Here is a 15,866-nt window from a genome sequence, read left to right as displayed (position 1 = left end):
ACGTGACGTCACGTCTCTTCAAAGCTGTGCATGCGCGCACACTTTCGAAGTTAATAAGTAACTGTTCACAATTGTGTTTTTGTCGTAATACCGGCTTTACCACAGGTCGAAACTTTATCTTTCTTTCGGTGTGTATGTAACTATTGGTGTGTCTCTAATAGTATTCTTGGTGTTGGTTTTTCATACCTGTGTACAGAATCGTCGGTTTCCTTTCGGCGCTCGCAATTCCTTTCGGTCTCTATTTTTCACGTTCCACGTTCAGTCTCTGTCTTTGTTTTCATCCCAACTCAAAAAGAAAAAAAAATATATATATATATATATATATATATATATATATATATATATATATATATATATATATATATATATATATATATATATATATATATATAAGATAGATATATATAGATAGATAGATAGATATATATATATATTCCCTTCTCCGTTCTTATCCGTTTCGTTCTTATTTGTTCGTTCGTTCTTTGTTCACGTCGTAAAAAAATGTTCCATCTGTCCCCTGAAGAATGGTATTCTGTCATATTCTATAACACCTTTTTCTTCTTCTTCTATAAAAGGATGCTTTCGACTTGCTCACCAAATCTATTCATTCCAAAAAAAAATTCCATCTCTTATAGTGCATCTTTCATTCATTCCCTAAACTCTCCACAACTCCACCCATCCTTCAGCATCCTCAAACGTATTTTTGACTCGAAGGTCGCAAGAAACTCATTTTGCAAGAAATGTTCGTTTCCCATTAATCGTACATTTTTCAAAATCCAATCTCACCCCTCCCCTCCAAATCTTCCCCATCACCCATCCCTTTCAAATCTTCCCCCTTGCCCCTCCCCTCCAAATCTTCCCCATCACCCATCCCTTTCAGATCTCCCCCCTTGCCCCTTCCCTCCTAAACTCCCCCCACACCCCTCCCCTCTGAGACCCTCCCTCACTCCTCCCCTCCTAGACTCCCCTCTCACCCCTCCTCCTCAAAGCGTCCTCCCCGCTTCTTCCCCCTTCCAACTCTCACCTTCAGCTCCCTCAACCTTCTGCCTCACTCTTCCCCCTCCTCAAACAACACCTCACTGCTCCTCAACCAATCACCATCAAACCTTTTGTCCGCCCCATACTTCTCTTTCTCCAAGCTGTTCTGAAATCTCTGACGCACCTTCAACAGCTCTCCCTACCTCTTCCTCCTCTTCCACATCATACCGTACCGCTCCCCCCCCCCTGTTCTGTATCCGATGCTCCCCCTTCCTCTTCTTTAACAGTATGGGCCTCAAACATCCGGGGCCTTCGCTCAAACTTGACTGATCTCTCCATACAGGTTGCTTCTGACAAACCAGACGTGATCTGCTTAACAGAAACTTTCCTCCTTCATGATGTCTCTGATTCCTTGGTATCTCTCCCAGGTTACTCCCTCCTCCGGTATGATAGACCTGAGCCTCGTCCTGGAGGGGGGGTTGCTATCTTTATAAAAAACTCTCTTCCTCACTCGCCCACCACTGCCCTCTCTCCACCTCACCCCCAGGAATACCTTTGGCTACGGCTTCCCCTTCGCTCCCACCTTTTGTTCATATGTGTTGTACCGTCCACCAAACAGTGATGACTCCATCTACATCTCGCTGTCTGATAACATGGACCAACTTCTATCTACCCATCCCAACTCTCTCTTCCTCATATGTGGTGATTTCAATTGTCACCATGCCAGTTGGCTGGGTGTGGGTACCTCTCTCACCAGCCATGGCTCTTCAGCAAAGGACTTCTGTGACTCACTGGGACTGACACAATCTGTCAAGTTCCCGACCCGGATCTCAATCAACGGAGCATCTTCTCTTCTGGACTTGGTTATGACTAACTTCCCTGAAAATGTCTGCTGCTCTTCTTCTGCTCCAATCGGCTCATCTGATCATGTGCTTGTTAAAGTGGACATCTCTCTGCCCATTCTCAGAGAGCCTCCTCAGCGTCGACGAGTCTGGCATTTCACTCAGGCCAACTGGCATGGTCTTCAAGCAGCCATCAATCATCTGGACTGGTCTCCCATCTCTACCACCTCTGACATCAACTCATCCTGGGAATTCTTCCAAAGTAAACTGCTCTCTCTCATGCACAGATTTATCCCATCTCGTCTTCAGTGGTCATACCCTTCCTCCCGTCCATGGTACACAGATTCTTGTGGTGAGGCTATTGCCCAGAAACAACTTGCTTTCGTCTCCTGGAAAGCAAATCCAACGGAAGGAAATCTCATTTCCTTTCACAAAGCCCGAAACAAGTGTGTGTCCACCCTCAGGAGAGCCAGGAAACAATATCTCTCCGTTCTCAGGACAGAACTCTCTTATCTGTCTCCCTCTTCCAAATCCTGGTTGCGTCTGGTCAAATCTGTTTCTGGTGTTTGTTCCCCCTCCATCCCCTCCCTCACCTCAAATGGCCACGCGGCTGACTCCGCGCGTGAAAAAGCTGAATGCCTCAACTCTGTGTTTGCCTCTAAATCTTGTGTCCCAAACCCATCCCTCTCTGTACCCACCGTACCCAGTCGTACCCAGCTGCTCCTGGACTCTGTGTCCTTTCCTCCTGACAAGGTGGAAAAGTTTCTGTCAACCCTCGACTCTGATTCTGCAACTGGACCTGACGGCATCAGCCCACAGGTCCTAAAATCTTGTTCTTCCGCTCTTTCACTCCCTCTCTCTGTTCTCTTCACACTCTCTTTTGCTCAAGGTCATCTGCCATCTGCTTGGAAATCTGCCAACATCACCGCTTTGCACAAAAAAGGTGCAAAAACAGATCCCAGCAACTACAGACCAATCAGCCTTCTCTCAATTATCAGTAAAGTCATGGATTCCATCATTGCTTCAGATATGAAATCTTTCCTCTTCTCCAATGGCTTGATCTCTGATCATCAATTTGGTTTCAGACCTGGTCACTCTACTCTGGTCACATGCTGCTTCTGCTTTCTCAGCAATGGATGGAGGTCCTCAATGCCAAACAGGAAATTCGAGCCGTCTCCCTTGACATATCACGTGCCTTCGATACGGTCTGGCACCCCGCCCTGCTCACCAAACTCTCCTCTGTTGGTATCCATGGAAATCTCCACGCATGGCTGGCGGACTTCCTCTCTAGTCGTAGTCAATGTGTGGCGCTGAATGGGTTTCTCTCATCTCCTCTTCCTGTTCAGGCTGGAGTTCCCCAAGGCAGTGTTCTGGGCCCTGTGCTTTTTCTGGTCTTCATCAATGATCTCCCCGACTCTTGAAAATCCTCTCTATCTCTTTGCTGATGACTCTACTCTCTGTCGCTCCATTCTTCATCCCTCAGATCGACAGTCTGCAGCCTCCTCACTCTCTGCAGACCTGGACAAAATCACAGACTGGGCAAACAAGTGGAACATGTCTTTCAATCCTAACAAATCTCACACTCTTACAATGTCTCTCCGAAAAGACCGACTGGACAACCCTCCCATCTACTTTCTGAATAATCCTCTCCAAGAAGTTCTGTCACTCAAACTTTTGGGTCTCCCTATCTGCCATGATCTTTCCTGGGAAAACCACATTTCAAATCTGGCCTCCAAAGCCAGTCGCCGACTGGGCATCCTCCGTCGTGTGAAGTCCTTCCTTGGCACACCTGAGCTCCTCACCACGTACAAGGCTTTCATCCGCAGCTCAATGGAATACTGCTCTCCCCTCTGGGCTGGTGCTCCTGCCTCACACCTAGCTCGTCTTCACGCTGTTGAAAGCAAAGCATTCAGAATCATTGGAATCTCCCGCGATGAAGCTAACTCCAAGGGCCTTTCACTCACTCACCGCAGGCAGGTTGGTGGTCTTTCCGTCTTCTACCGACTCCTCTCTGGCCTTGCCCCCCCAGCTCTCTCTGGGCTCTGTCCCGCAAATATTCCTACAGGTCGCACAAGATCTGCCTGCAACCCTCTTATGGTTAAACTGCGAAAATCAAGACTGTCTGCTCACCTTCACTCCTTCATTCCTCTTTTCTCCCGCCTCTGGAACAAACTCCCTCACTCTCTTCAATCCCACTCCACCCTCCAGGTCTTTAAAACAGCTGTTCACCACCATCTCTTATCTTCCCCAATCCAAAACCTTGATCTTTTCTATCCCCGATAATTTCACCCCAATTCCACTTTTTGAAATACCAACTTCTGACCTGGAAGTCCTTGGTGTCCTTGTGTTTTATACTTCTCCCACCCCCCACCCCCCCCCCCCCACCCCTTCCCACGCCTCCTCCCCCCGAGCCCTCTCCCTCCCACACATCTCCCTGCTCTCAAATGTTGTGTGCTCTCAAGTGTTTGTGTGCTTCCCATTCTCTTGTCTTCCGCTCCCTCTTTTTATATATTTTGTTTGTCTGGTTGATTTGTTTGTGAAGTAAATGTCATGGGGGGTTCTGGAATGTCAGCTCTTTCACGAGCCTCGATTCAGTATACAAAAATAAAATAAAAATGAAAGCACCCTGGCAGGAACAGGCTCCACACACGATACCATCCTTGTTCTCTTCCAAAATGTTCCAATGAATCGGGAGAAACCATCAGAGGAGAGCGAGATCTCTGCAAGGCCCCTTGCCACTCAGAGCCGGACCACAGTAAAGCTTAGGTCGAAAGTCAGTTGCCAACAGCTCATCAGGATGGGGGCAGTGAAGGAGCGTGGGGAGATACACACCAACTACAAGGTATCAGAGACCCTCTCCAATTCTACTACACTGTGCCTGATAGCCCCAGCAACAGTGGTTGATACAACAACAGTCTCTACTACAGCAGCAGAACCCTCTACCTCAGCAACAGAGACCACCACTGTAATATCTGATGTGATACACACTTCCACGGCACACTGACAAACACACTAACGGTTTTTAGCCATTTTCTCGTAAAATATCAAATTAGAAATTTTACACTCTTCTATGATCCCCCTAAACATGGCCATTCTGAACATTTTGAGCACCTCAGAAAATCTGTAGCTCCAACGGTTTCGAAGATACAGCTATGTCGGAAGTAGCACTTCTGATGAAAAAGGGCGTGGTCATTTTTAAAAGGGCGTGGTCATTTTAGGGCTTTTCGTCCCGGATAGAGATTTTGGCACACATCCCAAGTTGTTCCTTGGGGTCATATTAGCCTATAACAGTTGAGTTACCCTCTCCTAAATTATGTGCATACATATCTAAGCCAGGTCCTAGACTATCAAGAGTTATCAAATAGAGTGACCACTATATTCGTCATGGGTGTGTGTCTGTCTGTGCGTCTGTCTGTCTGTCTGTCCGCAGCATAACTACCCGATGATATCATCCGATCTTGATGAAACTTGGGTGGGAGGTTGATATCATGATCTAGTTGTGTCCTGCCTAGAGTGGGCGTATTGCGCCCATTGTGGGCGGAGCGACACCCCAAAAAGATGTCTTGTTAGGGGGTAATCGAGTTCAAGCGACATCTTCTCCAAGGGAGTTGGTGGAATCTGACAGGGGTTTCGGTATTTGGTTTGGCAAATGTCATGTGTCTCGCCCCACAAAGCTCGATTTTTCATTTTCGCCCCAAGGTCAAGGTCACAAGGTCACAAGGTCATGAAATTTAGAAAAGTCGATTTGTTATGGTTTTATTACATTGTTCGCTTCCTGATGGGGTGAAATGTCATACATGATGTTATATTATCACATACATGATGAAATACAAGTTTTCCAAGAAATTTCAGAATCTTCGACCTTTGACCTTTGAAGGTCACAAAGGTCAAATTTTCAAAGTTGTCGGAATCTAACCGAATTTTCGGTATTGTGTAGCTAACTAACCTCATAACTGATTATACTTTTGCGGTTTTGAGAACCCACACAAGTAACATCATTAACGGTTAAAGGTTGCACCCCATAGATAGGCCACAAGCAACACGTAGGTCACCTTAGGACGGTACTTATTTCTTAGTATGTGTTTAGGATAAGGCCATTCCCAATAGTTGCATCTGCGTTGTGTAAAACAAATAAGAGTAGGCCCCGTTCGTTCATTTTGGCAGCCTCCCTTCCATCGATGCCATTAAGCGCTAGCCAGTCTTTACATCGCCCTCGCCCTTTAGGATGCCAGCAGCCGTCGCGACCTCGTTGGGCTTCCGCTCAAACTAGCCCAAAGGCCATGTGGTAAGGCCCGAAAAGGGGGCGGAGCGCAAGGGTGGAGGTGCGGCCACGTCAAGCAGCCATCAAGGCGGAACCGGTAAGCCGTCACCAGCCAATCAGGGCTGAGGTGACATCGCCTGACAGCGTGTGGCTGGACATTCAAGAGGGTTCGCTGGGCGTGGCAATATAACCCCTTGCGCGAGGCCCCCACCTCAGTTATGAGGGGAGGACTGAACAGAGTTGGTTCGTGTAACAAGTTATGAACTCGAGTTATGAGGGGAGAGAGGGCTTGAACATTGTACCTGAGTTGTGAGGACGGACGCAACTGTGATCATTGTGAACAAGTTATGAGCGGGGAGAGAGAGGCACTTGACCTGATCGGAGTTGAGGCTTGGTTCGCTTGAGTAGTAACGAGAGGGAGAGACGCGCTGTGGCAAGCATTTTACAAAGGGCGGGCGCGCGGCACGCATTGCGGAGGACTGCAGCGTGCAGCAGGACATTGGGGAAGGGGCGCTTGGATCGATTGTAGTAATACCGGGAGCGCGTGTAAAGGCGCCGGTACACATATTACGTACGCCGCCTGATCGCCAGCTTACCTATCCCCCGCTATATAATTGTCCGTATCGCGCCTACGCCACGGGAAGAGCTGCCTGCCGAACCACACCATCTGCACGGTACGAGTCGGGGACCGGACGAGCTGTGGACCTTTGCACCCTCAACCCGACCATCTTCAAACCCCGTGTGAGTGACCCCGGGAGTGAGTCTGAGAGTGAACGGGCCCGTGTCCAGGGAATAAGTTAAGACTGTTATTAAGGCTGCCCTGTGTATCTGTTTCTTCCTCTTCCCTGTACATTCTTTCTTTTCCTTCCTCTTCTTATTCGTGTACAAATTGTTAATAAATTACCTTGTTCTTCCTGGTTTCTTCCTAATTCGATCGTCCTAGTCTTTTCTCCATTGGGTAAGCGTGGCACGATTACAACCGCTTAGAATCGGGTCTAGTACCTGTTAACAGCCCCAATCGCAGCTCGCTACGCTCGGCGTGTCCACTAACGCCGTGGTTCGGGCAGAGTTATCTCCTTGCTTCACGGTCGGTGTTAGTACTTAGGTAATAGGACTAAATTCGACCAACAACCCTATTTAACACCGACCGGAAGCAACGTGATAGCTTCGGGATCGCGTCGGCTCTTAAAAGGACAAGGGGATTAATCCCCCCCTTGATAAGGGGAAAGCCGACGTTTTTGAGATCCGCAACAATACATTATTTTCTATCTCATTTCAAGGTCAGTAACCTTCGTTTTGACATTTCCGGGCCTGGCCTGTCCGGGCCTGTTTCGGTTATAGTCCGTCCTTCGTCATTGAATACCGCTCGCTCATGAACCATCGTCGTCTCCTGACTTCTCTTTTTTCAAATTTCCTTCCTCTTCCCAGACACCCCAGCATCATTACCACTCCCACACACCCCTGCATCATTTACCACTCCCACACACCCCTGCATCATTACCACTCCCACACACCCCTGCATCATTACCACTCCTACACACCCCTGCATCATTACCACTCCTACACACCCCTGCATCATTACCACTCCCACACACCCCTGCATCATTACCACTCCCACACACCCAGCATCATGACCACTCCCCCACACCCCTGCAGCATTACCACTCCCACGCACCCCAGCATCATTACCAATCCCACGCACCCCTGCATCATTACCACTCCCACACACCCCTGCATCATTACCACTCCCACACACCCCTGCATCATTACCACTCCCACACCCCTGCATCATTGCCACTCCCACACACCCCTGCATCATTACCACTCCCACACACCCCTGCATCATTGCCACTCCCAGGATGTTATCCTGCGGGACACACGCCAAGATTGTCCGTTGCATCGATCATGTAATATATATTTTCATTATTTCTATCCATCCCCATCCATCATCAATGAATATGAAAGTATTGCGTCGCTGTTCTCTCTCTTTTTATACGCCAGGTTTTGTGCCATTTGTTTGCACCATTGGAAAGGAGACTCAACCGCACAATCGAAATATGTGTTGTAAAATAATATCATAATAATAGTATTAGTAATCTCGCATCAATGCTCGTGTTTTGCCGAAAAGGTTGTCGGCTTTACCTTCTTCCACCTAACATTGCGTGTGCACATTTATGAAAACCAAAAGCAAATTAATTGAGTTTAATAACCTTAAACCTTTACCACGGACACTTGAGTCTTGTCTCTTGACGCGTTCCCTTTCTGTTCTCCAAATCCAAGATCCACGAACTAAGATGTTTCCTTCTTCTCCCACAAACTACCGCTCAAAGATCCCACACCTGATCCCATTGTTACTTCACATTTGCAAATCACATCATTAAACTGTTTTTCTTTCTATTTCTTTCCTTTAACTCACCCCAAAAAAACAATACCAAAGGCCTCAGGCTTTCGATGCGCATGCGCATTGATGACGTCCTTTGACCGCGGAAGTAAAAAAAAAAAAAAAAAAATTAACATTTATTCAATTCGTTTATTATCGTTAAATTTAATTTCCGTGACTTTGCAGTACAATACGAGGCATACGGATTAACGAAGTTACCTTTTTGACAAAAAAGAAAATATAATTTACATATCACCACGGAGGTATATAATTATATATTTTATATTATATACACGGTTTATTATATACCTCCGTGCATATCACAGGCGAAATAGAAAAAAATAAAAAGGAGGAACAACAAACAAGCTTAGGGTGTATTCGTCGGGAGATACATTATAAATTGGAGGACTGACTGCACAGGAAAACATTGTGGCTTGAGAAAATATTCAGAAATTCATATATATCTATAAAAAGCAAAAATCTCTTGAAGTTGGGGGACGTACGACCACCACAAAGAGACGTCCTCAGTAGGTTCAGAGCCAGTGTTGCGATGACTAGTGGAGTGCCCGCCCGACGGGCGGTCTTGCTCCAAGCGATCAACATTTTTCTGCCATCGGATATTTTCTGCTGACATAACTGTTTTGACTTGGATTTCTTGCTGATTTCCTTTGGTAATATTGCTCTCGCTGATTTCTGTTAAGCGTAGGTGTCTTTTGTTTTTGAGGCATCTCAAAAAAAAAAAACCACCACCCAAGCTAACAAAACGCATGACCCCAACCCCCCCCCCCCCCCACCCTTCACCATCCCCTGTCAACCGGCACCCTAGCTAACAATACCCATCACCCCCCCCCCCCCCCCCAGTACCCCTCACCATCCCCTATCAACCGGCACCCTCGCTAACAATACCCATCACACCACGCCCCCAAACCCCCCCCCCCCTTCACCATCCCCTCACAATATCCTATCAATCGGCACCCGAGCTAACAATACCCATCACCCCAAACCCCCCCCCCCCCCCCACCCTTCACAATCCCCTATCAACCGGCACCCTAGCTAACAATACCCATCACCCCCCCCCCCCCCCACCCCTCACCATCCCCTATCAACCGGCACCCTAGCTAACAATACCCATCACCCCCCCCCCCCCCCCCACCCTTCACCATCCCCTCAAAATCCCCTATCAACCGGCACCCTAGCTAACAATACCCATCACCCCCCCCCCCCCCCACCCTTCACCATCCCCTCACAATCCCCTATCAACCGGCACCCCAAATAACAACACCCAACACCCCCTCCCCCGCCCCCCACCCTTCACCATCCCCTCACAATATCCTATCAATCGGCACCCGAGCTAACAATACCCATCACCCATCACCCCCCCCCGCCCCCCCACCCTTCACCATCCCCTCACAATCCCCTGTCAATCGGCACCCGAGGTAGCAACACCCAACACCCCCCCCCCCCCCCACCACCCTTCACCATCCCCTCACAATCCCCAATCAACCGGCACCCGAGCTAACAATACCCATCACCCCCCCCCGCCCCCCCCCCACCCTTCACCATCCCCGATCAACCGGCACCCGAGCTAACAATACCCATCACCCCACCCCACCCCCCCCCCACCCCTCACCATCCCCTATCAACCGGCACCCTAGCTAACAATACCCATCACCCCCCCCCCCCCACCCCCCCACCCTTCACCATCCCCTCACAATCCCCGATCAACCGGCACCCTAGCTAACAATACCCATCACCCCCCCCCCCCCCGACCCCACCTTTCACCATCCCCTCACAATCCCCGATCAACCGGCACCCAAGCGAACAATACCCATCACCCCCCCCCCCCCCCCCACACCCTTCACCATCCCCTCACAATCCCCGATCAACGGGAACCCTAACTAACAATACCCATCACCCCCCCCCCGCCCCCCACCCTTCACCATCCCCTCTCAATCCCCTATCAACCGGCACCCCAAATAACAATACCCATCACCCCCCCCCCCCCACCCCCACCCTTCACCATCCCCTATCAACCGGCACCCGAGCTAACAATACCCATCACCCCCCCCCCCCCCCCACCCTTCACCATCCCCTCACAATCCCCTATCAACCAGCACCCTAGCTAACAATACCCATCACCCCCCCCCCCCGCCCCCCCACCCTTCACCATCCCCTCACAATCCCCGATCAACCGGCACCCTGGCTAACAATACCCATCACCCCCCCCCGCCCCCCACCCTTCAACATCCCCTCACAATCCCCTATCAACCGGCACCCCAAATAACAATACCCATCACCCCCCCCCGCCCCCCACCCTTCACCATCCCCTATCAACCGGCATCCGAGCTAACAATACCCATCACCCCCCCCCCCCCCACCCTTCACCATCCCCTCACAGTCCCCTATCAACTGGCACCCAAGCTAACAATACCCATCACCCCCCCGCCCCCCCCCCCCACCCTTGACAATCCCCTATCAACCGGCACCCTCTCTAACAATACCCATCACCACCCCCCCCCCACCCCTCACAATCCCCTATCAACCGGCACCCGAGCTAACAATACCCATCACCCCCCCCCCCCACCAACCCCCCCCCCCCCCCCCACCCTTCACCATCCCCTCACAATCCCCGATCAACCGGCACCCTAGCTAACAATACCCATCACCCCCCCCCCGCCCCCCACCCTTCACAATCCCCGATCAACCGGCACCCTAGCTAACAATACCCATCACCCCCCCCCCCCCCACCAACCCCCCACCCCCCCCACCCTTCACCATCCCCTCACAATCCCCGATCAACCGGCACCCAAGCTAACAATACCCATCACCCCCCCCCCCCCCCACCCTTCACCATCCCCTCACAATCACCTATCAACCGGCACCCTAGCTAACAATACCCATCACCCCCCCCCCCCCGCCCCCACCCTTCACCATCCCCTCACAATCTCCGATCAACCGGCACCCTAGCTAACAATACCCATCACCCTCCCCGCCCCCCACCCCCCACCAACCCGTTTTGGAATCCGAGCTCGCAATGCGCCGTTTCTCCATGTGCCGTCGTCGGGGGGATAACGTTGAGTTCACAATGTGACGTCACTGGCAAGCTCGAAAATCGAGTCTCGGGTTTTTTCAGCACTTTGTGATTGGGGAATAAATAAAAAAATTCCCTTAAAATTAGACCGTGATTAATGACTGCCAATGGTTTTTCAGACAAATAAATTGCGTATGGGTTCCCCTTTAAGGGTCTTTCGGGTGTTTTCTGTCTTTGTGGTCTTTCCATCTTCTACAGACTCCTCTCCGGCCTTGCTCCCCCAGCTCTTTCTGTGCTCTGTCCCCCAAATATTCCTACAGGTCGCACAAGATCTGCCAGCAACCCTCTTATGGTGAAACTGCCAAAATCAACACTCTCTGCTCACCTTCACGCCTCTTTTCTCCCGCCTCTGGAACAAACTCCCTCACTCTCTTCAATCCCACTCCTCCCTCCAGGTCTTTAAAACAGCTGTTCACCACCATCTCTTATCTTCCCCCATCCAAAACCTTGATCTTTTCTACCCCCACTAATTCACCCCAAATACACTTTTTTTTGGAAATACCGACTTCTTTCCTGGAAGTTCCAGGAGTGTCCATGTTTTATACTTCCCCACTCACCGCCTTCCCATGCCTCCTCCCCCCCAAGCCCTCTCCCTCCCACAGATCTCCCGATGTCCCTGTTCTCTGCTGTTGTACTTGTGTGCTTCCCTCTCTCCCCATCTTATCTCCCGCCCCCTCTTTTGTATGTTTTGTGTGTCCGTTTGTTGTTGTTTTTTTGTGATTGATGTTAGCTAACAATACCCATCACCCCCCCCCCCGCCCCCCACCCTTCACCATCCCCTCACAATCTCCGATCAACCGGCACCCTAGCACCTTCACGGCCTTCAAAAAATTTTTATTTTTTTAAATCGGCCCTTAAGTAACTTATGAGGGGTCAAATAAGGGTTTTTCATGATTCTGAGTTGATTGTTTACATTTATATTTCACCACAGACACTCCTTTGTGGAAAAATAATTTCTAAATATATCTCATTTTCTACTTTGCAGGACATGGAGTCTAGCAATATGGATGAAGACGCGTTACTCCACCTGTGCTCAATTGCTTCATCTGTGCACGCTCGGATACACCAGCTGAAAGGCTCATACAGGCAACTCCAAAGGATACTCAACTTTATTGAAACAAGCAGAACTGTCGAAAATGTTACTGTTGTGGAACGTATGAAGGAGGCTCAAAAGGAAGGAAAACTGAGGTACCACCAGAAGTGTAAAAATGATCTGTACAACAACTTTGTTGCAACCACCAAGAAGTCAGCTCAAGCATCAAAGGCAGAGAAAGAGTCATCAAAGTTGAAGAGAAGACGCACTACTTGTGAGTTCAGTTCATCAACTGGCTGCAGTTCTAGAAGATCACAGTCAGTTGACCTCCTGTATAAGGATGTATGCATTCTTTGCAACCAACCAGCCCAGCTCTACAAAAATAATCCAGCACAAGCTAGAAAGAAATACAGAGTGCCAGATAATTTGACTGCAGATACACTGAAGGCAAGCTTGCTGAAGACAGCACGGAGTCGCGGGGATGACTGGGGCACTGAAGTCACTGGACGCCTGGAAGGGATCAACGACTTGGTAGCAGAAGAAACACTGTACCATTTGCGATGCAAACTTATGTTTGCGAGAGGTGACAGTTTGTCCAAGACTGATGAGGAAGGAAAAAGGAAGAGAGGACATAGGAGTATTGATGAGGAGCGAGAGGCAGTTTTTATTGAATTCTGCGAATGGTTAGACTCAGAATTAGAGCATGGGGGTAATGAACATGGACCAAGTCCATGAAAAGCTGCAGGAGTTTGATCAGTCACCAGAGAAGAGCCTTTCTTATTCAAAGCATTGGCTAAAGATAAAACTTCTAGAGAAATACGAAGACACCTTGTATTTCACAACACAGGAAAGAAGGGCAGATGTACTCTGTCTCAAAGATGGCACCGACAATATTCTGCGAGCGCATCATGCTAATCTTGACCATGGAGATGAGAAGACTCAGATCATAAAGACGGCACTCAAGTTCATATCCAATGATATTGCCTTGATTGATTTAGGTCCAAAGTCATACCCCACCACACACAGTATGACTGACATCGATAGTCAGCTGACACATGTTTCTGCAAGCCTTCAGATGTTCTTGAGACCGATTGTCAAGACAGACGAAAGAGTTGCCGTTTGGGGGCAGAACCTGTACCTACCTGCAGACCCGGGACTGGATCCTTCTACAGAGCATGTCTCTGAACCCCAGTGACTATGGATGGACAATAGGTGTGCATGGGTATGAGCCAGTTCCAACACTGGACCCCACGGCTCCTGAGGAGCTATTGCAGTTCACGAGCTGTAATTGTCATGGAGATTGCAGCAACCGGCGATGCAGCTGCAAGAAGAATGGGGTCACGTGCATCTCGGCCTGTGGAGTCTGTAATGGCATTACATGCAGAAACTGCAGCCATGATGTTGTTGAGTCTGAAGAAGACATAGACAATGACTGTTGAAACTTCTGACATTGTGAATGAGAAATAACTCTTGAGTATTATATATGTATGTGAAATAAAAGCGACTTTGTGTGTAAATGTAAAAGTGAAAATATAAATGTTAACAATCAACTCAGAATCATGAAAAACCCTTATTTGACCCCTCATAAGTTACTTAAGGGCCGATTAAAAAAAAAAAAAATTCTCGAAAATAATTTTTCGGTACCCGAATTCAACAGCTTTTTTTCTGGGTTTCCCACGGGAGTTGACCTTCAACATTTTAACACATGTTATTACACACCTTTACAAACATATTGGTGAAGAAATTTTTTGGTAACAATTTAGTTAACAGATTTTCATATGTTTCCCTTACTATACATTGAATTGCCAATTTAAAAACCGATGGCGAATCATAAATCTGATTTTGAATGTAGCACAAGGCTGTGGGGTAAAATCATTGGCTGAAATTTGTAATTTGTTCAGGGTGCCGGCGATAGCTCGCCTCCTCTTTGCGAAGGACATGGGATCTTTAACATCCACCAGCCACTCCCAGACAAGATGCCAATTTAACATCAATGGATGGCACACCCGACTGTGAAACACCAAGATGAACGTTTATAGCTGGGTTGGGGCGATTTCTACTGGCATCATGGCACCTGGTTGGGTGTGGGTACCTCTCTCACCAGCCATGGAACCTCAGCAAAGGACTTCTGCGCCTTACTGGGACTGACACAATCTGTCAATTTCCCCACCCGGATCTCAGTCAACGGAGCATCTTCTCTTCGAGACTTGGTTATGACTAACTTCCCTGCAAATGTCTGCTGCTCTTCTTCTGCTCCAATCGGTTCTTCTGATCATTTCGTTGTTAAAGTGGACATCTCTCTGACCATTCTCAGAGAGCCTCCTCAGCGCCGACGAGTCTGGCATTTCACTCAGGCTGACTGGGCACGATCTTCAAGCATCCATCAATCATCTGGACTGGTCTCCCATCTCTACCGCCTCTGACATCAACTCATCCTGGGAATTCTTCCAAAGCAAACTGCTCTCTCTCAAGCACAGATTTATCCCATCTCGTCTTCGGTTGTCATACCCTTCCTCCTGCCCACTGATACACTGAAGCTTGTGGTGAGGGGGTTGCCCTGAAACAACTTGCCTTCACTTCCTGGAAGGCAAATCCACCTGAAGGCAATCTCAAATTTCATCAGAATTGCATGTGTAGTTTCTGAGCAGAAAGTAAATAGCTATTTTGGGGGGCAACCACCCCCCCCCCCCCCCCCCCCATAGATGACATTAGGGTTCGATTTTGTTTTAATGGCGTGAACAAACTTTGGTACATCGTGGGTGTTGAAAGTTGTGGTCAAGTTTGACCGAAATTGTGTATGTAGTTTCTGAGAAGAGAGCAAATACATATTTTGGAGGGCAACCCCCTCCCCCATATACCCCAATTTGTTAAATGCCGGGACCAAACGTTGCTGCATCACCAATGATGAATGGACCATTGTGGTCACGTTTCATCGGAATATTGTGTAGTTTCTGAAAAGAAAGCAAATATATATTTTTGGGGGGGTAGGGGGTGGGGGGTGGCAACCCCCTCCCCCCCAGTAGACGTCCTCAAGGCCTGGGTTTTTTTTTTAATGCCGTGAACAAACTTTGGTACATCACGGGTGATAAAGGTTTTCGTCAAGTTCATCAAAATAGTGTGTGTAGTTTCAGAGGAAAAAGCAAATTCCAATTTTGGGGGGTCAAACTGGATCCACTTTGACCCTGGCAGACCCCCTTATATCCCGATTTTTTTTCAATGCCGTGAACAAACTTGTGTTGCAACATATCAAGTATCATTTGTGCCAAGTTTGGTCACAATCC

At 48.7% G+C, this 15,866-nt stretch overlaps 1 protein-coding gene across 2 annotated transcripts in view; it reads right to left on the bottom strand.

Annotated features, from left to right (window-relative positions):
- The window catches only part of LOC137437946 (uncharacterized), a 101,923-nt gene extending 93,357 nt beyond the window's left edge, over positions 1 to 8,566 (bottom strand). Inside the window, exon 1 of one of the 2 annotated variants that reach the window (XM_078766303.1) lies at positions 8,498 to 8,566. The gene's annotated coding sequence lies outside the window, so the exon portion shown is untranslated. Of the gene's footprint in view, positions 1 to 8,304 lie in introns of both variants that reach the window. The other variant, XM_078766302.1, reaches the window with a different exon arrangement.
- Positions 8,567 to 15,866: the final 7,300 nt, after the last annotated feature.

The sequence above is a fragment of the Myxine glutinosa genome, chromosome 12 (assembly GCF_964187855.1).
Source record: "Myxine glutinosa chromosome 12, kmMyxGlut1.1, whole genome shotgun sequence".
Lineage (NCBI taxonomy): Eukaryota > Metazoa > Chordata > Myxini > Myxiniformes > Myxinidae > Myxine > Myxine glutinosa.
This window is presented reverse-complemented; position numbering and strand designations above follow the sequence as displayed.